Source organism: Arachis ipaensis, chromosome B3, assembly GCF_059453495.1.
Source record: "Arachis ipaensis isolate K30076 ecotype BB chromosome B3, ASM5945349v1, whole genome shotgun sequence".
NCBI lineage: Eukaryota > Viridiplantae > Streptophyta > Magnoliopsida > Fabales > Fabaceae > Arachis > Arachis ipaensis.
This window is the reverse complement of record NC_142438.1, coordinates 130,592,694-130,615,799: the sequence shown is the minus strand read 5'-3', so window position 1 is coordinate 130,615,799 and position 23,106 is coordinate 130,592,694.

Sequence of the window (23,106 nt, the reverse complement as noted above, 5' to 3'; positions counted from 1 at the left end):
TGATGATCATGTGAAGTCACAAAAACAATTGAAAAAGCAAAAACAGAATTAAAAACAGAACACCCTGGAGGAGAAACTTACTGGCGTTTAAACGCCAGTAAGGGTAGCAGAATAGGCGTTAAACGCCCAGTCTGGCACCATTCTGGGCGTTTAACGCCAGAAATGGGCACCAGACTGGTGTTTAATGCCAGGAATGGGTAAGAAGCTGGCGTTAAACGCCAGAAATGGGCAGCAGCCTGGCGTTTAACGCCAAGATTGGCAGAAAGGGGCATTTTTGCACACCACTTGGTGCAGGAATGAGATATCCTTGACACCTCAGGATCTGTGGACCCCACAGGATCCCCACCTACCCCACCTCGCTCTCTCTTCTTCACCCATTCACCAATCACCTCAATACCTCTTCCCCAAAAACCCCTCACCTATCAAATCCCACCATTCTCTTCACCACTCACATCCATCCTTCATAAAACTCCACCTACCCCACCATTCAAATTCAAACTACCTTCCCTCCCAAACCCACCCATAATGGCCGAACCTTACCCCCCTCTCCACTCCTATATAAACCCATCTTCACTCCTTCATTTTCACACAACATAAACACTACTTCTCCCCGTTGGCCGAAACACTAAGCCCCTCCATCTCCTCTATTTTTTCTTCTTCTACTCTCTTCTTTTTTCTTTTGCTCGAGGACAAGCAAACCTTCTAAGTTTGGTGTGGTAAAAGCTAAAGCTTTTTGGTTTTTCCATAACCATTTATGGCACCAAAGGCTGGAGAAACCTCTAGAAAGAGGAAAGGGAAGGCAAAAGCTTCCACCTCCGAGTCATATGAGATGGAGAGATTCCTCTCAAGGGTGCATCAAGACCACTTCTATGAAGTTGTGGCCAAGAAGAAGGTGATCCCCGAGGTCCCTTTTAAGCTCAAAAAGAATGAGTATCCGGAGATCCGACATGAGATCCGAAGAAGAGGTTGGGAAGTTCTTACCAACCCCATTCAACAAGTCGGAATCTTAATGGTTCAAGAGTTCTATGCCAATGCATGGATCACCAAGAACCATGATCAAAGTGTGAACCCGGACCCTAAGAATTGGCTTACAATGGTTCAGGGGAAATACTTAGATTTTAGTCTGGAAAATGTAAGGTTGGCATTCAACTTGCCTTTGATGCAAGGAGATGCACACCCCTACACTAGAAGTGTCAACTTTGATCAAAGGTTGGACCAAGTCCTCATGGACATCTGTGAAGAAGGCGCCCAATGGAAGAGAGATTCAAGAGGGAAGCCGGTTCAACTAATAAGGCATGACCTCAAGCCCGTGGCTAGGAGATGGTTGGAGTTCATCCAACGCTCAATCATTTCCACTAGAAACCGGTCTGAAGTTACTATAGACCGGGCTATCATGATCCATAGCATCATGATTGGAAAGGAAGTAGAAGTTCATGAGGTTATATCCCAAGAACTCTACAAGGTGGCAGACAAATCCTCTACTTTGGCAAGGTTAGCCTTCCCTCACCTCATTTGTCACCTCTGCAATTCAGTTGGAATTGACATAGAGGGAGACATCCTCATGGATGAGGACAAGCCCATCACTAAGAAAAGGATGGAGCAAACAAGAGATCACACTCATGGACAAGAGCATGAGGAAATTCCTTATCATGAAATCTCTGAGATGCCTCAAGGGATGCATTTTCCTCCACAAAACTATTGGGAGCAAATCAACACCTCCATAGGAGAATTAAGTTCCAATATGGGACAACTAAGGGTGGAGCATCAAGAGCATTCCATCCACCTCCATGAAATTAGAGAAGACCAAAGAGTCATGAGAGAGGAGCAACAAAGGCAAGGAAGAGACATTGAGGAGCTCAAACACTCCATTAGATCTTCAAGAGGAAGAACAAGCCACCATCACTAAGGTGGACCCGTTCTTTAATCTCCTTGTTCTTTATTTTTTGTTTTTTGAATTTTTATGCTTTATGTGTATTTATGCTTGTGTCTTTATTATATGATCACTAGTGTCTAAGTGTCTATGCCTTAAAGTAATGAAAATGAATCCATCACCTTTCTTAAATGGAAAATGTTTTTAATTGAAAAAGAAAAAGAAGTGCATGAATTTCAAATTTTATAACAGATTAATTATTTTGATGTGGTGGTAATACTTTTTGTTATCTGAATGAATGCTTGAACAGTGCATATTTTTTAATTTGATTGTTCATGAATGTTAAAATTGTTGGCTCTTGAAAGAATGATAGAAAAGGAGAAATGTTATTTGATAATCTGAAAAATCATAAAATTGATTCTTGAAGCAAGAAAAAGCAGTGAAAAGCTTGCAGAAAAAATATATATATGCAAAAAAAAAAGAGAGAAAGAAAGAAAAAAAAAAGCAAGCGGAAAAAGCCAATAGCCCTTTAAACTAAAAGGCAAGGGTAAAATAAAAAAAAAGGGATCCAAGGCTTTGAGCATCAGTGGATAGGAGGGCCCACAGGAATAAAATCCTGGCCTAAGCGGCTAAACCAAGCTGTCCCTAACCATGTGCTTGTGGCGTGAAGGTGTCAAGTGAAAACTTGAGACTGAGCGGTTAAAGTCGTGGTCCAAAAGCAAAAAGAGTGTGTTTAAGAGCTCTGGACACCTCTAATTGGGGACTCTAGCAAAGCTGAGTCACAATCTGAAAAGGTTCACCCAGTCATGTGTCTGTGGCATTTATGTATCTGGTGGTAATATTGGAAAACAAAATGCTTAGGTTCACGGCCAAGACTCATAAAGTAGCTGTGTTCAAGAATCAACATACTTAACTAGGAGAATCAATAACACTATCTGAATTCTGAGTCCTATAGATGCCAATCATTCTGAACTTCAAAGGATAAAGTGAGATGCCAAAACTGTTCAGAAGCAAAAAGCTAAAAGTCCCGCTCATCTAATTAATACTGATCTTCATAGATATTTTTGGAATTCATTGTATATTCTATTCTTTTTATCTTATATGATTTTCAGTTGCTTGGGGACAAGCAACAATTTAAGTTTGGTGTTGTGATGAGTGGATAATTTATACGCTTTTTAGCATTGTTTTTAGTATGTTTTTAGTATGTTTTAGTTAGTTTTTATTATGTTTTTATTAGTTTTTATTTAAAAATCACTTTTCTGGACTTTACTATGAGTTTGTGTATTTTTCTGCGATTTCAGGTATTTTCTGGCTGAAATTGAGGGACCTGAGCAAAAATCTGATTCAGAGGCTGAAAAAGGACTGCAGATGCTGTTGGATTCTGACCTCCCTGCACTCGAAGTGGATTTTCTGGAGCTACAGAAGCCCAATTGGGGCGCTCTCAATTGCGTTGGAAAGTAGACATCCCTGGGCTTTCCAGCAATATATAATAGTTTATACTTTTCCCAAGATTTGATGACCCAAATAGGCGTTCCAAGTCAGATCAAGAATTCTGGTGTCAAAACGCCAGAACTAGCACAAAAGCTGGAGTTAAAGGCCCAAAGTGGCACAAAAGCTGGCGTTTAACTCCAAGAAAAGTCTCTACATATGAAAGCTTTAATACTCAACCCAAGCACACACCAAGTGGACCCGGAAGAAGATTTCTACATTAATTACTTATTTCTGTAAACCCTAGGCTACTAGTTCTCTATAAATAGGACCTTTTACTATTGTATTTTCATCTTGGTTCTTCGGGTTCCCTCTCTGGGGCCGAAGCCAATGACCACCATTATCACTTTTGTATTTTCAATGGTGGAGTTTCTACACACCATAGATTAAGGTGTGGAGCTCTGCTGTTGATAAACCACTATTTTATGGTTTATATTGTGTTCAATTGTGTGGTTTTATCATGATCCTTACCCACTTATTCATTAAATCAGCATGCATTTAGATTTCCTTTATGAATTTATTACATGTTTGAAAATTGCTTCCTAGAGACTTTAATTATTTATTTATTTTTAATTCTCCTTTATTCCATTCGATGCCGTGATCTGTGTGTTGAGTGTTTCAGACTTTACAGGGCATAAACGAGTTGGAGATTGGAAAGGAAGCTAGCAAAAATGGAAGGAACACAAGAATTTGAGGAGATGACCAGCGAGAAGTGACACGGTCGCATGGCTCACGCGACCGCGCGAAGGAGAGCAAATCGCAGTGACGTGGCCGCATGGCTCACGCGGCCGTGCGGATTGTAAAAGTTCTGGCGACATGGTTGCGGGGACGATGCGAACGCGTGGCAAGGAAAAACACGGATGACGTGTCTGCAAGGATGACGCGATCGCGTGACATGTGCGATCTGCATAATCTGCAGAATTCGTTGGGGGCGATTTTGGACCTTATTTCGACCCAGTTTTCGGCCCGGAACAGCAGACTAGAGGCAGAGAATATGCAGAAACAAAAGGAGAACATTCATTCTAGACAGTTAACAGTTTTAGATCTAGTTTTACTCCCTGAGGTTTTTCTCTCTAGGTTTTAGAATTTTAATTTTCAATTGGTCTTAGCATTGGAACATTGAGAAGAGTTATTTCCTCATCAAGACTTCGTCATTCTAGTTCGTTCTTGACGAGAGGATTTTTACCAGTAAAGAGATTCATAGAAACAGTTGCGTTGTAGATATAGTCTCTAAACCGACAAAAATCCCTTCGTACAAACGTTTTGGGTGTCACAAGTAACAAACCCCTTTAGAAATTGTTAACCGAGTATTCAAACCTCGGGTCGTCTTCTCAAGGAACTGCGAGGAAGTATGTTCTTACTATTGGCTATAAAGGTTGTAATCGGGGTTTAGAAGATGAGAATCAAGTAATTTAAATGACAAGTAAAGTAAATGGCAATTAAAATAAATAAATACTATAAAGCAGACTTTTGGCAAGGTAAGAGAAGTTGGAGGTCCAACTTAGTTATCTCTCTCAACTATAATGAAAGTTGAATCTAAACTCTACTTGATCAACCTGTACCAGGGCAAGGAAAGTCAAGGGACTAATTAAATTGACCTTTGAATCCTATTTATTTCCTAAGAAAAGGTTGGGATTACTCAAGTTCAGCTCAATTAGCAAGATAACGATTATCAATTATGTTGAGTTTAATAAATGTTGAGTTACTAAATTCTTAACCAGAACCAAAAGGGGAAAAAGTAAAATTGCTGGAATAATAAAAATATCCTTAGCTGGGAAGCAATGGTAACTTAAATTGAAGAGAACAATCATGAACTGAAAATACCTCAATTATCATTAATTCAAATAACAGTCTGTAACATGGAAGAATTCTTAAATCAAATTATAATAATCAATTCAAATGTTGGAATAAATAAATAGAAGTAAAACTAAAATAAAAGAACATTAAACCTGGGATCCAGAGTTACTCTTAAAACAAGAAGAAATCCTAAATCCTAAAAGAGAGAGAGAGAGAGAAGATCTCCCTCTCAACTAAATCTAAATCATTGAAAGGTAAAATATGCGAGCTCCTTTTGAATGGGTGCACTCCCACACTTTATAACCTCTGGTCTATGCTGTCTGTACTTGGATCTGGGCCAAAAAGGGCTTCAAAATTTGCTGGGGGCGTATTCTGTAAATTCTGATGCGTGGCCTCTGTCACGCGTCCGCGTGGGTCACGCGGTCGCGTCATTTGGAGCTTTTCCTTGCCACGCGGTTGCGTCAGTCATGCGACCGCATCATATGTGTTTTGCTTAAGGCACGCGGTCGCGTCAGTCATGCGGCCGGTCGCTGCTAATTCGTGCTTGGCACGCAATCGCGTCGTCCATGCGATCGCGTGGATACCAGTTTCCTTAAAGCTCCGTTTTGCTTTCTCCTTCCATTTTAGTATGTTTCCTTTTCCATCCTTTAAGTCATTCTGCCTTAGAAAATCTGAAACTACTCAACACACCGATCACGGCATCGAATGGAAATAAAGGTAATTAAAATAATTAATTTTTAAAGCTTAGGAAACATGTTTTTCACAATATGAAATAATAAGGAAGGGAAAGTGAAATCATGTAATTAATGTGAATAAGTAGGTGAAGGATTGTATAAATTACTCAAATTAAGCACAAAAGAACTCATGAAATATGGGTTTATCAGTTCTCTTAACTTGGTTTCATTCTTCCATGTTCTTTGCTTTGCTCAATCTTGTTATTTGAATACTTTTATGACTATTTAATACAAGAATTATTTCTTCCTTTTAATCTATTTCTCCATTCCAATAATCATGTCTTCTTTCAATTCCCTTTCATGTGTTATGGATTTATTATTTACAATGAGTGAGTAGTTTCTTCACTTGATAGGGAGTTGATTAAAAGGAACTCTTGAGTTGGAAGGATTGAAAGAAAAATTGTAATTGGGTTAACTATTGGATTGTATCTAATCGCTAACACCAATCCCTTTGAACTAAGTGGGTTGCAACTTGTGAACAGATCTAGCATTCCAACTTGTTTGACTTTCCTTAACCTAGTAAAGGATAACCAAACAGAACAACCATTAATTACAAATTAATCTTAAAATCACTCCATCAACAATAGAAGTTCCAACTAATCAACTCCCAGTCAAGGCTTTTTATTCATATTGTTTAAATTTCCTCAATTTAATTTTCAATTTACTTAACTCAACTTCTTGGAACATCTAATTAATAAAATAGCACACTTTCTGCAACTCGTTGGGAGACGACCTGGGACTTAAAACTCCCAGTAATTTTTAATTTAAACTCTCTGTGACATATTCCTAAATTGATAGGCAGATTTTCGGTGAGTTAAGAACTATACTTGCAACGTAACCATTTTAATAATTTTTAATTCACCAGCTTCTGCATCTCATCAATTTTTGGCGCCATTGCCAGGGAGTTGCAATAGAGTGCTAAATTTATTAATTAGAATTTATTTCTTTGCATTTTATTTTATTTTGCTACTATGAGCTGCATGTTTCTTCCGTCAAATGACGCGTTCACTTCCTGATCCGCGCTTGCTAATATTCGATCCTGAAATTGAAAGGACTATTTCATGAATAAGGCGAGAACAGCGTCGGTTAGCCCGCTCTGAGGGCGGATCTGAAAGTAAACTTGAGGAAGAAACCAGCCCCCGTTCTACTGATTCGGTTGTTTTACGTGCAAAAGACATGGCAGCTAGGAGAGTTACCATCCAGGAGGAAGGAGCTCCTGATTTTACAATGCAACCGTTTCAAGCGCATCATCCAGCGGTAGCTACAGATTTCGAAATAAAGACCGCACTGCTAAATTTGATGCCCAAGTTTCATGGCCTACCCGCTCAAGAGCCTATCAAGCACTTGAGAGATTTCCAGGCAGCCTGTTCTATTGTCAGGCGTGACGGTACTGATGAAACTTCAATTCTACTGAAAGCTTTTCCATTTTCTCTTGAGGGAAAAGTAAGAGAGTGGTACTACACTCAACCTCTAGCAAATGTATCCAACTGGATACACTCAGAAAGGAGTTTTTGGAGAAATTCTTTCCATCTGAAGTCACTGATAAACTGAGGAAGGATATTTCCACAATTGTTCAGGATGACAATGAAACTCTCTTTGAATACTGGGAGCACTTCAATAATCTTCTGGAAGCATGCCCCCACCACATGATTGACAAGATAGTGCTACTCAGCTATATCACACAGGGTATGAGGCCCCAAGATAAGACCACATTAGAAAGTGCCAGCAATGGGTCTATGAAGAAGTACAAGACCACGGATGAGGCTTGGCAATTGATCAGTGATTTAGCTGAATCTACTAGGAACCACAGACAGAAGCAAGGCCGTTCAAAAGCTGTTGCAGAAGCATCTTCTAGCAGAGAGACTGCTGCTCTAACTCAAAGCATCTGTGAAATGACCAACTTGCTGAAGCAAATGCAATTGAATCAACACCAAGCTCAGCAAGCTCAACCTCCTCCACCACAGCAAAACCAACAACTAGTCCCACAAAGAGTTTGCGGAATCTGTGCTGATTATAGCCATTACACTGATGAATGCCCGCAGCTCCAACAAGAAGACAACATGGTGGCATCCACTCACAACTTCTATGACCGCCCCAACCAAGGGTACAATCAGAGTGAAAATAATAACCATGGATGGCAGGACAATTCAAACCAGAATTGGAGGGACAACAATAACAGAGGAGGCAGAGATAATCAGGGAAATCAGAGGTGGAATAATAACAACAGCAGGCAGTAAAATCAACCTTACAAAGCACCTCACCTGAGGCAAAACCAAGGACCACAGAACAATCAACAGCAGACCTCTCAATTTACTCATTCTTCTTTATCTTCTAATGAAGAGCTACTACAATCTTTTGAGCGAAGACAACAGACCATGGAAAATAACATCATGAATAGTATTAATGCCAGTCTGAATGGTCTCACCTCTACTCTGCAAGCTTTTATGACACAGCTTGGATCAACACAAAATTCCAGTAACCAACCTTCAAGCACCACTGGAATCCCCTCTCAACCATTACCCAATCCAAAGGGAGGCATTAATGCCATCACCCTGAGGTCCGGAACCACACTGCAGGAGAGGAATCAGGAGGAACCAAGCTCACCAGAATACGCCTCAGCTGAAGAGGTGGTAGAAATAGAAGATGTTGAAGAGGAAGAGGATATACAGGACACAGCTGAAGAAGAAATAGCTCAACCACAAGAGGAAGCACCAAAAGGTGCAGACGCCATAGAAAACACTACTCCTATTCCCTTTCCACAACTTGCAAAGAAGCCCAGGAAGCAGCCAGAACTCGACCCCAAAATGGTAGAAATATTTAAAAAGGTTGAGGTAACTGTTCCTCTTTTTGATGTTATTCAGTAGGTACCTAAATATGCAAGGTTTCTAAAAGACTTATGTATCCATAAAGACAAAATTAATGAATTAGAAACTATTCCTTTAGGTAGTTCTATATCTGCTCTAATGGGAGGATTACCTGAAAAATGTAGTGATCCAAGTCCTTGTATAGTTAGCTGTACTATTGGTGGTGTAGTAATTTATGATTGCATGTGCGATTTAGGAGCATGTGTTAGTATAATGCCTTTGTCTATATATGATGTTTTGAGGCTTCCTCCCTTAAAAAGGTCGGCAGCTCATTTTGTGTTAGCAGATAAAAGCATTATTACAGTGGCTGGAGTTGCTGAAGATGTTTTGGTGAACATTAAAGGGCTTACATTTCCCACTGATTTTTATATCTTGGAGATGCCCCATAATGATTCAGATAAGCCATCATCAATCCTACTTGGAAGACCATTCCTGAAGACATCAAAATTCAAATTGGATGCTTTTTCAGGAACATACTCCTTTGAAATAGATGGCCGCATAGTAATCTTCAATCTGAATGGAGTCATTGACAACCCCCCAGAGGATCGTTCTATCTTCCAGTGTGATGTCATAGACAAAAGTGTAGCTGAAGTTCACAAGGAAGAGTTGGAAGAGAGGCACACTGGACAAGGTCCAAGTGTGGGGACCCTCTTAACTGACAGTGAAGGCACTTCGCCATTTTCACAAGCCCCAGATAATCCAGAGCCTACCCATGATCAAAAGTTAGAATTGAAACCCCTCCCTCCACATCTCAAATATGCGTATCTTGAGGATGAGCAGAGGCTTCCAGTTATTATCGCAAGGGAACTGACCTCTCAACAAGAAGAGCAGTTACTTGATGTACTGAGGAAGCATAAGAAGGCAATTGGGTGGAGTTTGGCAGACATAGTTGGAATCAACCCTCAAGTATGTGAGCACAGAATATTTTTAGAAGAGGGAGCAAGACCTGTCCGTCAACCCCAAAGAAGATTGAATCCCACCATCTTGGAAGTTGTCAAAAAGGAAGTGACCAGACTATTGGAAGCAGGTATCATATATCCCATTTCAGACAATGAATGGGTAAGCCCAGTACAAGTGGTGCCCAAGAAGTCTGGAGTCACTACAGTTAAGAATGAGCATGGAGAGCTCATAGCAACTAGAGTTCAGAATGCTTGGAGAGTCTGCATTGATTACAGGCGTCTCAACCAAGCTACCCGTAAGGATCACTACCCACTTCCATTCATTGATCAAATGCTGGATCGCCTGTCAGGTAAATCACATTATTGCTTTTTAGATGGTTACACAGGTTATTTCCAGATTCATATAGCTCCTGAGGATCAGGAAAAGACTACTTTTACATGTCCTTTTGGAACTTATGCTTACAAGAGAATGCCCTTTGGCTTGTGCAATGCACCAGCTACTTTCCAAAGGTGCATGATGAGTCTTTTCTCTGATCTTATTGAGGACTGTATGGAAGTTTTTATGGATGATTTTAGCATTTATGGTGATTCTTTTAGCCTTTGCTTAGATGGATTATCTAGAGTATTAGATAGATGTGTTAATACAAACCTTGTATTAAATTTCGAAAAATGCCACTTTATAGTAAAACAAGGGATTGTATTAGGACATGTGGTATCTAATAATGACATTTCTGTAGACCCAGCAAAGGTGAATGTTATTTCTAGTTTACCTTACCCCTCTTCTGTGAGGGAAGTCCGTTCGTTCCTTGGCCATGCAGGTTTCTACAGGAGATTTATTAAGGACTTTAGTAAGGTGGCACTTTCCTTATCCAGATTACTGCAGAAGGATATTGAGTTCGAGTTCAGTGAGGATTGCAAACAAGCGTTTGATAAGCTGAAGACTGCTCTGACTCAAGCTCCAATTGTGAGAGGACCAGACTGGAGCCAGCCGTTTGAAATCATGTGCGATGCTTCCAACCATGCAGTAGGAGCAGCGCTGGCTCAGCGTGAAGGTAAGGATCCTTTTGTTATTGCCTATGTGTCTAAGACTTTAGACACTGCCCAGTCCAATTATACTACTACTGAGAAAGAGCTTCTTGCTATTGTTTTTGCTCTGGACAAATTCTGGGCTTATTTACTTGGTACTAGAGTAGTAGTGTATTCGGACCATGCAACTTTAAAGTATCTATTAGCTAAAAAGGAGTCCAAACCAAGACTTATACGTTGGATACTGCTGTTACAAGAATTTGATTTAGAAATAAAGGATAGGAATGGTAATCAGAATTTAGTAGCAGACCACCTGAGTCGCCTTGAACATATTAAGGATGATTCTACTCCTATAAATGATAATTTTCCTTTTGATAACCTGCAAGCAGTATCTAAGGTAGTCCCTTGGTATGCACCTGTTGCTAATTATTTAGTTAGCCGCACATTTCCTCCAAATTTTTCTAAGCATCAAAGAGAAAAGCTGAAAAGTGAGTCTAAATATTATATATGGGATGACCCATATTTATGGAGATGTGGCGCTGACCAGATAATTAGACGTTGTGTGCCTCAATCAGAATTCCAGTCCATTTTAAAGGCCTGTCACTCATCTGAGAGTGGAGGACATTTTGGCCCTCAAAGAACAGCTAGAAAGATCTTAGACTATGGATTCTGGTGGCCTACTCTTTTTAGAGACGCTGCTGAGTTTTGTAAATCTTGTCTCCCATGCCAGAAATTTGGTAATATATCCAGGAGGGATGAGATGCCTCAACAATATATGCTTTTCTGTGAAATTTTTTATGTTTGGGGCATTGACTTCATGGGTCCATTTCCAAATTCTAATGGATATTTTTATATATTGTTAGCTGTGGATTATGTTTCCAAATGGGTGGAAGCAATTCCTACCCGCACTGATGATGCTAACACTGTTGTTTCCTTTGTGAAAAACCATATTATATGTCGCTTTGGATCACCACGAGCGATCGTGAGCGATCAAGGCACCCATTTTTGTAACAGGAGACTGACAGAATTGATGAAGAAGCATGGGATAATTCATAAAGTTGCAACAGCTTACCATCCCCAAACTAATAGGCAAGCTGAGGTGTCAAACAGAGAAATTAAGCATATCTTGCGAAAGATAGTAAAGCCTCATAGAAAAGACTGGAGCACCAGGCTACAAGATGCACTGTGGGCATACAGAACAGCATACAAGACACCCATTGGGATGAGTCCTTTCCGCTTGGTTTACGGAAAAGCTTGTCATCTCCCAGTTGAAGTAGAACACAGAGCCTTCTGGGCAGTTAAGGAGTGCAACATGGGAATTGAGAAAGCCGGAGCTGAAAGGAAGTTGCAACTGCAGGAACTGGAGAACCTTCACCTAGAAGCTTATGAGAACTCCAGAATTTACAAGGAAAAGATGAAGGCTGTACATGATCAGCATCTCAAGAAGAAAGAGTTCCTACCTGGGGATTTAGTCCTCCTTTACAAATCTCGACTAAGGCTTATGCCAGGTAAGTTGAGATCAAAATGGGAAGGTCCATACAAAGTAGAGAAGGCCGAACCGTACGAAGTTTATCACCTAAGCCGTCCCTCAAGCTCTGAACTTATTAAGGTTAATGGACAACGCCTGAAGCTATACCATGGCGAGAAGGTGCAGAAAACAAGGAGCTTGAGATCTTCCTCTTGGAAGATCCCCACATAGTAGAAGATTGAGCTAGTGGAGCGTCCAACTTACGGACGTTAAAGCAAAGTGCTAGGTGGGAGACAACCCACCATGGTATGATCGTTCTTTTCTTTGTTTTTTCCTATTCAATAACTCTTCTCTTTATTAGTACTTTCGTGCATTTGCATTTACATGTCTTTATTTCTTCTTTTTAAAAAAAAAAACGAACAGAGAGTCACGCTGGAGCGTGGCTGGAGGCGTGCCAATGGCACAAATTGACCTACGTGACCGCGTCGCTGACGCGTCCGCGTCGCTTGGGAACCATGGCCTCCCACGCGACTGCGTGCTCCACGCAGTCGTGTGCCCTGAATTTTCAATGTAAAAGGGTGCACAATGAAATATTGTGCGAGAGTGATGCTGGATTGGTGCTGGAAGCACAATCCTTATCACGCGACCGCGTCATCCATTTTCTGACGCACACTCACGCGATCGCGTGACCCACGCGATCGCGTCACCCCGATTTTGGCAATTAAATTAAATTGAACAGAGAGTTGTGCTGGAGCGAGGCTGCACTCGCGCCAGAAGCATAACATGGGTCACGCGACCGCGTGACCGATGCGATCGCGTCCTTTTACCTGAAGCACATTCACGCAAACACGTGCCCCACGCGGCCGCGTCGCATGCACCGCACAGCTCAACCTAAATTGCCAAATTATCTTATCTTTCTCTCTCCCAAATCCTAGTTTTTCTTTTCCCTCCTTATTCCTTCCCCTCCCCCCTTCTATCTCACCTTTCACTCTCTATCTCTCTCACCTATATTAACAAGGTTTTATTTTCTTCTTCCCCCTTTCTTTTTCCATCATTCTTACTATTTTCTATGTATTTTCTTTTCTTTTCTTTTTCTTTTCATTATTCATATTTTCCTTCTTTTTCTTTTCCTTTTTACATGGTGTTAGAAATTTTCTTTTGAGTCATCATCCCTCATTATATACTTGTGGATTATTGCAAATTATTTGACATTTATTTTTATCCTAGTTACCGGATTGCTTGCATGTTCATCTTCATATTTTCTATACCTTATTCACCATGCATGCTATGTGTTTGTGAAAAAGCTCATATGGCATTATGCACTCCTCTATGTTGTTATACTATTCAATGCTTGCTTTTCACAACTTTCCCTTACTATTATATTAATTGAATTTAATTGTCAATACAAACGTGATGGTTTGTTACAAAGTATTGCTTGGTCTATGCTACTCATGCCCTTTGCCGGCATGCCAATAAACACCTTGCATTCACTTGTCTTTATCTGCACTAGCTATTTTCCATTGATGGCTTTTCATATGTACTCGAGAGCATGTGTTCATGTCATTTACATTTTACTGTGCATCCTTCACCCTCTTTTCCGTTTCCTTCCTTGCTGTATATCTCCTTGAATTTAATTTCCTTTCTCTTCCCTTCTTTCAGGATGGCCACCAAGAAAGGAAAGGAGAAAGCAACTTCCAAACCACCAGCAAGAAGAGGAACTAAAAGAGCATTAGTGGCAGAGCCTTCTTCAACCGCAGTTAAGCCCTCAACAAAAAGAGTTAAGAGGATAATAAAGGTTTATGAAAAGAAGAAAGCCTTTCCAGCAAAGGACACTGCGCGATTTCCCAATCGCTACTGTGAGCAGATATTCCCTATCCTGGCAGAAAGGAACTATAACAATGAATACCTTCTTATCCTCCCATCCAATATTGCTACCTTTGTTGAGCCGCAAATTGAACGACGACAATGGGATTTCCTACGGAGACAGCCAAGGCAGGTCAATCTTTCTTGGGTAGTTGAGTTCTACTCCAACTTCTACATACCGACCCTACAGTCTGTTTATGTCTGGCAGAAGCAAGTCCCCATCACAGAAGAGGTCATTCAGCAAGCTCTGAATCTTCTCCCTATTCCAGAAGGAATGGACGCCTTTCAAGAAGCCGCACTTAAGCGCCAGAGGTACCAATTTGACTGGGACTCCGTTCTCGGAGTCATCGCATTACCTGGCAGTCGTTGGATCTACGGATACCACCGTACCCGCCCTAAGAGAATCTTGGCTTCAGCACTCACCTTGGAGGCTCGCGTATGAGCATAGATCATGTCCCATTACGTCTTCCCGAGCACCCACGAGTCCTCCTTCACTGTGGACATGGCTGTTCTACTATGGTGCATCCTTACAGACCAACCTCTAAATCTCTCAAGACATATCCGGAATGCTATGGGACACGTACAAATTGCGGGCAATTTACCTTTTCCTGCCTTGGTCTCAGATCTTGTCTCAGCAGCCGGAGTCTCCTACAGAGCTGGGGACACCAAAGCAGTGCTTCCACGGGATGATCAGTATGTCCCTAACGGAAAATACCTCAGACTTCCAGCAGCCACTACAAATCTTCCTACTGCTCTAGTTGAAGACAATCCTTCTTCAGCACCACAAGCACCTACAACTGATGCATTGCTCCAGCAGATAATCGAACGGTTGGATCAGCAAGAACAGAAAGCTAAGATGAGAGAGCGCCGTAACGAGCGCCGATTCAAACACCTCAAGGAACTACTCAAGGGACACTTCAAGGACTCAGATACCCCGGACTCCACTTCTTTTACCAGCACAGGGAGCCATGACGGTCCCGATTGTGGAGATACTGCTACCAGCCCACCCCTGTTCTTGACAGATGGCACCGAGGGCGGTGCAAAGCCTTAAGTGTGGGGAGATCGGTCAGTACCTGACTTCCGGAGGTAATTTCTCTTCTCTAGCACCAATAATTAGGATATTTTAGTTATATTTTCTTTCCTTTATAAAATAGAATAAATTGCATAGGTTAGGATAGTTGCATGCATGTTCTACTTGATTGAAAAGACAATAAGTTTCTTTTAAGACTCTATCTTTGGAACAAAATTTCACTAATTTTTCAAAATTTTTATGATAAATTTGCTTGAGTTGTATTTGGAACATAATATTTGAGCTAAAGAACACACAGCCTGTGAAAGATTTGAGCCTTTATGTATGGTTACATTATTTAACCATAATCATTTCATTTCTGTGTGTTTACTTCTCTATGATTGTGATCTATATTTTGTTTTATCTTATATGTCCAATATTTATTATATTTACATGCTTGCACATGATTGAGGCCATTATTTGTTTAAACTCACTTATCCAAATTAAGCCTACCCTTTTCAATTACCTTTGTTAACCACTTTGGGCCTTTAAATCCCATTTGTTCGATATTTTACCACATTACTAACCTTAAGCCGAAAAACAATTGTATATCCCAAATTGAATCTTTGGTTAGCTTAAGATAGAATTGTGTGTGCTAGTTAAGTATGGGAAATTGTGGGAACAAAAGTTGTTAAGGGAATGTGTCATGAAAATTTAAGGGAAATTTGGATACCTACTCATGTAAAAATATAAGAATGAAAAAAATCTATGTGCATTGATAAGCTTTATTTATTTTAATGTCTAAAAAAAATATATGAAAAATAAATAAATAAGGGGACAAAATTACCCCAATATTAAATTCGATATTCAAAGATCAATGCACATATAATAGAATCAAAATATAAAGTTGATACATGAGTAGGGATTGAAAAAGGGAACTCTGGGTAGCTAGATATGAACTTTAAAGATTACATTAAGTGAATACAAGTTAGGTTGGAGCTTGGGTTAATTAAAGATTCAATTTATTAGCTCACTTGACCAAATATACACCGCTACCTATACCTTAGCCCCATTACAACCTTGAAAAGACCTCATGATGTTTGCATTAGTATATTAACTGTTGTTGATTGGTTAGGAGAAGAACAAAAGTTAGAAAGCATGATTAGAGGAGGATAGAGTGATTACCCTATACACTAGAGATTAGAGCGTACATACATTATCAGTGAGGGTTCAATGCTTGAATTTTCATGTTCCCTGCTTTCATGAGCTATCTCCTTGCACTTTTATCTGTTTTATTATATAATGATAAAATTAGTGGAATTTGATTTGTAATTGTTTTGAAGAGCTTATTTACTTTTGATCAAGTGGGCAAGAATCATATAGTTGCATTTATTTATATATATATATATATATATATATATATAGGCTTGCATTGCATTTCATGAGTTTCTACATGTTCATACTTATTTCCTTATCTCCTTCAATTAAGCATGAGGACATGCTAATGTTTAAGTGTGGGGAGATTGATAAACCACTATTTTATGGTTTATATTGTGTTCAATTGTGTGGTTTTATCATGATCCTTACCCACTTATTCATTAAATCAGCATGCATTTAGATTTCCTTCCTGAATTTATTACATGTTTGAAAACTGCTTCCTAGATACTTTAATTATTTATGTATTTTTAATTCTTCTTTATTCCATTCGATGCCGTGATCTGTGTGTTGAGTGTTTCAGACTTTACAGGGCATAAACGAGTTGGAGATTGGAAAGGAAGCTAGCAAAAATGGAAGGAACACAAGAATTTGAGGAGATGACCAGCGAGAAGTGACGCGGTCGCATGGCTCACGCGACCGCGCGAAGGAGAGCGAATCGCAGTGACGCGGCCGCATGGCTCATGCGGCCGCACGGATTGGAAAAGTTCTGGCGACGCGGTAGCGGGGATGACACGAACGCGTGGCAAGGAAAAACACGGATGACGCGTCCGCATGGATGACGCGATCGCGTGACATGTGCGATCTGCATAATCTGCAGAATTCGTTGGGGGCGATTTTGGACCTTATTTCGACCCAGTTTTTGGCCCGAAACAGCAGACTAGAGCCAGAGAATATGCAGAAACAAAAGGAGAATATTCATTCTAGACAGTTAACAGTTTTAGATATAGTTTTACTCCCTGAGGTTTTTCTCTCTAGGTTTTAGAATTTTAATTTTCAATTGGTCTTAGCATTGGAACATTGAGAAGAGTTATTTCCTCATCAAGACTTCGTCATTCTAGTTCATTCTCTTAACTTGGTTTCATTCTTCCATGTTCTTTGCTTTGCTCAATCTTGTTATTTGAATACTTTTATGACTATTTAATACGAGAATTATTTCTTCCTTTTAATCTATTTCTCCATTCCAATAATCATGTCTTCTTTCAATTCCCTTTCATGTGTTATGGATTTATTATTTACAATGAGTGAGTAGTTTCTTCACTTGATGCGGAGTTGATTAAAAGGAACTCTTGAGTTGGAAGGATTGAAAGAAAAATTGTAATTGGGTTAACTATTGGATTGTATCTAATCGCTAACACCAATCCCTTTGAACTAAGTGGGTTGCAACTTGTGAACAGATCTAGCATTCCAACTTGTTTTACTTTCCTTAACCTAGTAAAGGATAACCAAACAGAACAACCATTAATTACAAATTAATCTTAAAATCACTCCATCAACAATAGAAGTTCCAACTAATCAACTCCCAGTCAAGGCTTTTTATTCATATTGTTTAAATTTCCTCAATTTAATTTTCAATTTACTTAACTCAACTTCTTGGAACATCTGATTAATAAAATAGCACACTTTCTGCAACTCGTTGGGAGACGACCTGGGACTTAAAACTCCCAGTAATTTTTAATTTAAACTCTCTGTGACATATTTCTAAATTGATAGGCAGATTTTCGGTGAGTTAAGAACTATACTTGCAACGTAACCATTTTAATAATTTTTAATTCACCAGCTTCTGCATCTCATCAGTTGTTCTTCATGAATTAATGCAAAGTACTATTGTTTTTCTATTCAACTCAAGTCTATTTCTTCTCCAAGATATCCATTCGCACCCAAGAACATGATGAATGTGATGATTATGTGACACTCATCACCATTCTCACCTATGAACGCGTGACTGACAACCACTTCCGTTCTACATGCAAACAAGCTTGAATGTATATCTCTTGGGTTTCTAATCTAAGATTAGAACCTATGTGGTATAGGTTGGAATTATTGGCGGCCATTCCTGAGATCCGGAACGTCTAAACCTTGTCTGTGGTATTCTGAGTAGGATCTGGGAAGGGATGACTGTGACAAGCTTCAAACTCGTGATTGTTGGGCGTGTGACAGATGCAAAAGGATCAATGGATCCTATTCCAACATGATCGATAACCGACAGATGATTAGCTGTGCGGTGACAGCGTGCGTAGAACATTTTCACTGAGAGGACGGGAAGTAGCCATTGACAACGGTGATGCCCAACATAAAGCTTGCCATGGAAAGGAGTATGAATGATTGGAAGAAGGCAATAGGAAAGCAGAGGTTCGAGAGGAACAAAGCATCTTCATATGCTTATCTGAAATTCCTGCCACTGAATTACATAAGTATCTCTATCTTTATCTTATTTTATGCTTTATTCATCTTTTAATTATCAATCCTCCATAACCATTTGAATCCGCCTGACTGAGATTTACAAGATGATTATAGCTTGCTTCAAGCCGACAATCTCCGTGGGATCGACCCTTACTCACGTAAGGTATTACTTGGACGACCCAGTGCACTTGCTGGTTAGTTGTGCGGAATTGTGACAAAGTGTGATTCACGTTTGAGAGCTCCAAGTCTTTGGCGCCATTGTTGATGATCACAATTTCGTGCACTAATCATGTTTGATTAAAATGTTTTCCTTGCTATAAACTGATAATTAATTTGCTCTGAAATGGTGGCTGGAAAATATTATTTTAATCAAATGTTTTTGGCAAACAGATTTTTGGAATTATCAAGTGTTTTTCTTTATTTTTATGTACTCTATACTCAAAATATTTTTTTGATTGGATTGAGCAGAAAGTCATTTTTTATGATAACAAGTCAAAGTTGTGTTCATCATGCCATTTCTGCTCATAAATCAAGCCATTCAACATCTCAAGATTACATATGTTGAATAACATAGTTGCCTTAGGCTTGATGACATTTGTTACGGGTGAAGCTTCCCTTGGTAAAATAGCATACATTAAGGGGGAGCCATCTAACAATTGGAAAGAGAAGGAATCCAAATATTCAAAGGGAGTACTCTAATTTCTTTCCATTTCAATTTTTAATAATGTTTGTCATCAAGGAGGAGATTACAAATTTGTGATGATCAAACATTATTAATACAATCAATTACAAAATTATTAATTTGATCTTCATGATTATATTTACTAATTAATAATTTTGTTATGCAGAATTTGATGCTAGGCCAAAAAGAAAAGAAAATCATTGCAAGCCCAATATGAATTCAAGTTTTCAGCCTTATTAAAAAATGTTTAAATGTTATGGCTGAAGCAATATCTTGTTATTGGGCCAGATTGTTTAATCATTATTATTAGCCCAATTCAATTTTGGTTGGAAACCAACTTGCTTGGTCTGAAACCAATATGGAAAGAAAGCAAGTTCCATGCTTCCAACGGATCCCACTCTCAACTTGATGGATTCCAAATTTAATTCAATTAACATTAACTGCATTGGAACCATGAGAGAGAAATGATAATTAATTTGACTGCTGCCTTAATGATACACGCTACCTAAAGCAAAGGAAAGTAAATTAATTCATTTTAATTTATCAAATCCATTGAATGCTTTCCTTTTACTCTCTCTTCTCTCTCACCCCTCTTCTTCATTCGGTCACTTCACAAAGAAATCATAGAAGCTTTTGCAAGCTATCAGAGTGATGAAGAAGAAGCTAGAAGCAAGATAAAGACCATTGTAATGATGGCAAGAAAAAGAAAAAGAAAACAAAAAGTATGTTGTGGCTGAGATTTTCATCACAAATGGTAAGATTTGGTGAAGAGATCTCATGCTCTCCATACCAAAAATGGAAGAAGATGATCTCGGTCAGAGGAAGAAGATCCTTAAGGGATGGCTTGTCTCAACTTTTGATCAACCACCACAGGAGGTAGCTACTGTAGCTACGTGGGTAAGATGCAGAAGTTAGAGCAGAAGAAGCTGTCATCATCAAGAACTCATCAAGAGCTAGGGATCCTTCTTGGAGTGCAAGTCAAGATGGATGGCTCGAATTGGTGAAGCTTGGTGTAAAGGAAAGATACAGAGGTAATTACATGTTGGGTTTTACATTCAGTTTCCTCTCCTCTCTCTCTGGCCGAACCGGTTTGCATGAAGAAGAAGAAGTTAGCTCGGTTCAAGAACTTCAACCTTGGAGGCTTCCCCTTCTATAAATAAGGGAGAACAGCCAGGGCTTGAAGTAAGGAGTGAGAGTGCAAGGCACAAAATTCTCATACCCAAGCTAACAGAAGTTCTTCTCCTTCAATGTTCTTTATTTTGTAATCTTCTGTTTAATTTTGTCTGTCTTGAGTCTCATGGAAAAAGGCAAACAGTGAGGTTTGTATGAAAAAGCCATAGAGCAAAAAAAGGCAGAGAGTGAAAAATGTAAAAGAAAAAGCCATAGATGTCCTTAGAGGTCCTTTGTACATCTGTGTTGTGTTTCATGATTCTGTGGGAATCTCCTTGCAAGTTGGGTTAGCACTTAGCAGTTGAAAGCTTGGCTGTGACCAAGTCAAGTTCAGGATTGGGGTTTAGATTCTGGACTTGTCCCGGATAGGAATGGTAGTTCCTAGGGAGAATTGGTGTATGTAATCATGAAGATTATAGTGAAATTCCATCATTGTTGTGATGGAGACTGGATGTAGGCTACATTGCTGAACCAGGATATATCGTGGTATGATTCTCTCTCTTTCTTCTACTCCATTTCTGTTTCTGCTGCATAGGAGATAAAACCGAAAAATATATCGTGCCGGGTTACGAGATAAAAAGAAAAAGTCTCGTGGCTGGGTACGAGACAAAAATCAAAAAGTCTCCAGAAGTTGTTTCAAGGACCAACAAGTTTTAATAAGCGAAAAAGGGGCTAAGATTCAACCCCCATTCTCTTAGCCACTGAAAACCATCAATAGAGAATGGGAACAACATCAGGTGATATGCTTCAGCAGAGACACCATTGGATTTGACGGTATCACATATTTGTAGGAAGCCAGAGATGAACAAATTAGGATCTTTTTAAGGACTCTCACTGCATTGACAAGTTTATTGCACCAAAGAGATGAGTTAAGGCTTCAACTCAAAGTTATTTGCCTCCACGGTGGGCCTCACCATGCTACTTCCACAACTATTATTTGTGGGGGTAACAAAATTTCCAAGAGTCCTCCTAGCATTAGCATTGTTATTGTTGTTTGCCATGCTTTTTGACTCCTCAATTTCTTCTAACAACCTCTAATTTTGAGACATTTTTCTCAATTAGTGGAGTGTTCTTTCAATTTCAGGATCAAAGAGGAGTGGTTCTTTGTCTTTGTCTTGCATGCAAAATAGGAAAAAATAAAAAAAAAAAGTGAAATTCTCAACGTCATAGTGAAAGGAATCTCAATGAGTAGCAAACAAAAAAAATAATAAAAAGTATAATTTATAGAATCAATTAATGTGGTAGTAATCATAATTAATCTGCAACAACGGCGCCAAAAACTTGATATGGAGTTTTATAAAACCACAACTCGACAAGTGTACCGAATCGTATCAAGTAATACCACGGTGAGTGGGTTATCGTTCTCACGAGGATTAATGGACTAATAAATAATGATTAATTGACTATTCTAATTAGACAAAACAAAATCAGAGAGATGAGAATTCAAATGTGTAAAAAGGAAAAAGAAATAGCAAATAGTGAATGAAAATAATAATGATGAGAATGTTAAGGTTTCAGAGATATTCACTCTTTAGGAAAACAATCCTTGTGTTCATTTATTTGAGGCATGCAAAGATCAGTCACGACAAATCATAAATAATCAAATTCTAATTCCTGGACAATTCAATTTCTCTTTATTCTAATTAATCGCTAATTTCGTAGTCAATTATTTAAGAAAAGAGATGAAGCACAATTCTGATTTAATTTCAAATAACTTTCAAGAATAGTCCTTAGATTGAATTATATGTCACTTATCCAAACTAGTCCTAAATAATTGAAGCTTATAAAGTGTTGCACACTCTTTGAAACTATTCACGTTGCATGCACACTCTCTCCACGTGCAACGCATGGCTTTCCTTTGCACCAATTGGCCTCTATTTCAATCTTCACATTGCATACCCCATCTTCCATATTGCATGCATAGCTTGTGGTAGCCACGGAGTACTTTTTGTGGCTTGAGTTTGGCTACCTTAGACGCATGTCTACTATAAACTATTATATATCGTTAAAAAGTTCTGGATATTAGCTTTCTAATAACTAATATATAAACTATTATATACCGCATCATTTGGACTTCTATAGCTCAAGTTATGCTTGTTGGAGTGCAAAGAGGTCAGAGGGATCTGGTTCCATACGTTGCACGCACACTCTCCCTATGTTGCACGCATGAATTCATGGCAGCCATGGAGTATTTTTTTATGGCTTGAGTTTGGCTGCCTTAAACGCATGTTTATCATAAACTATTATACATCGTTAGAAAGCTCTGGATGTCAGCTTTCTAACATCGCTAAAACCGCGTCATTTGGACATTTCTAGCTCATGTTATGTTCATTGGAGTGTGAAGAGGTCAGAGGGGTCTAATGCTTCATGTTGCACGTATGACCTCCCACGTTGCACGCAATAGATTCATGGCAGTCCTGGAGTGCTTTTTGTGACTTGAGTTTGGCTGCCTTAGATGCATATCTACTCTAAACTATTATATATCGTTGGAAAGCTCTGAATGTCAGCTTTCTAACATTGTTAAAACGGTGTCATTTGGACTTCTCTAACTCAAGTTATGCTCGTTGGAGTATGAAGAGGTGAAAGTGGCTTTTGGCTTACAAGTGTGATGTGAAGTT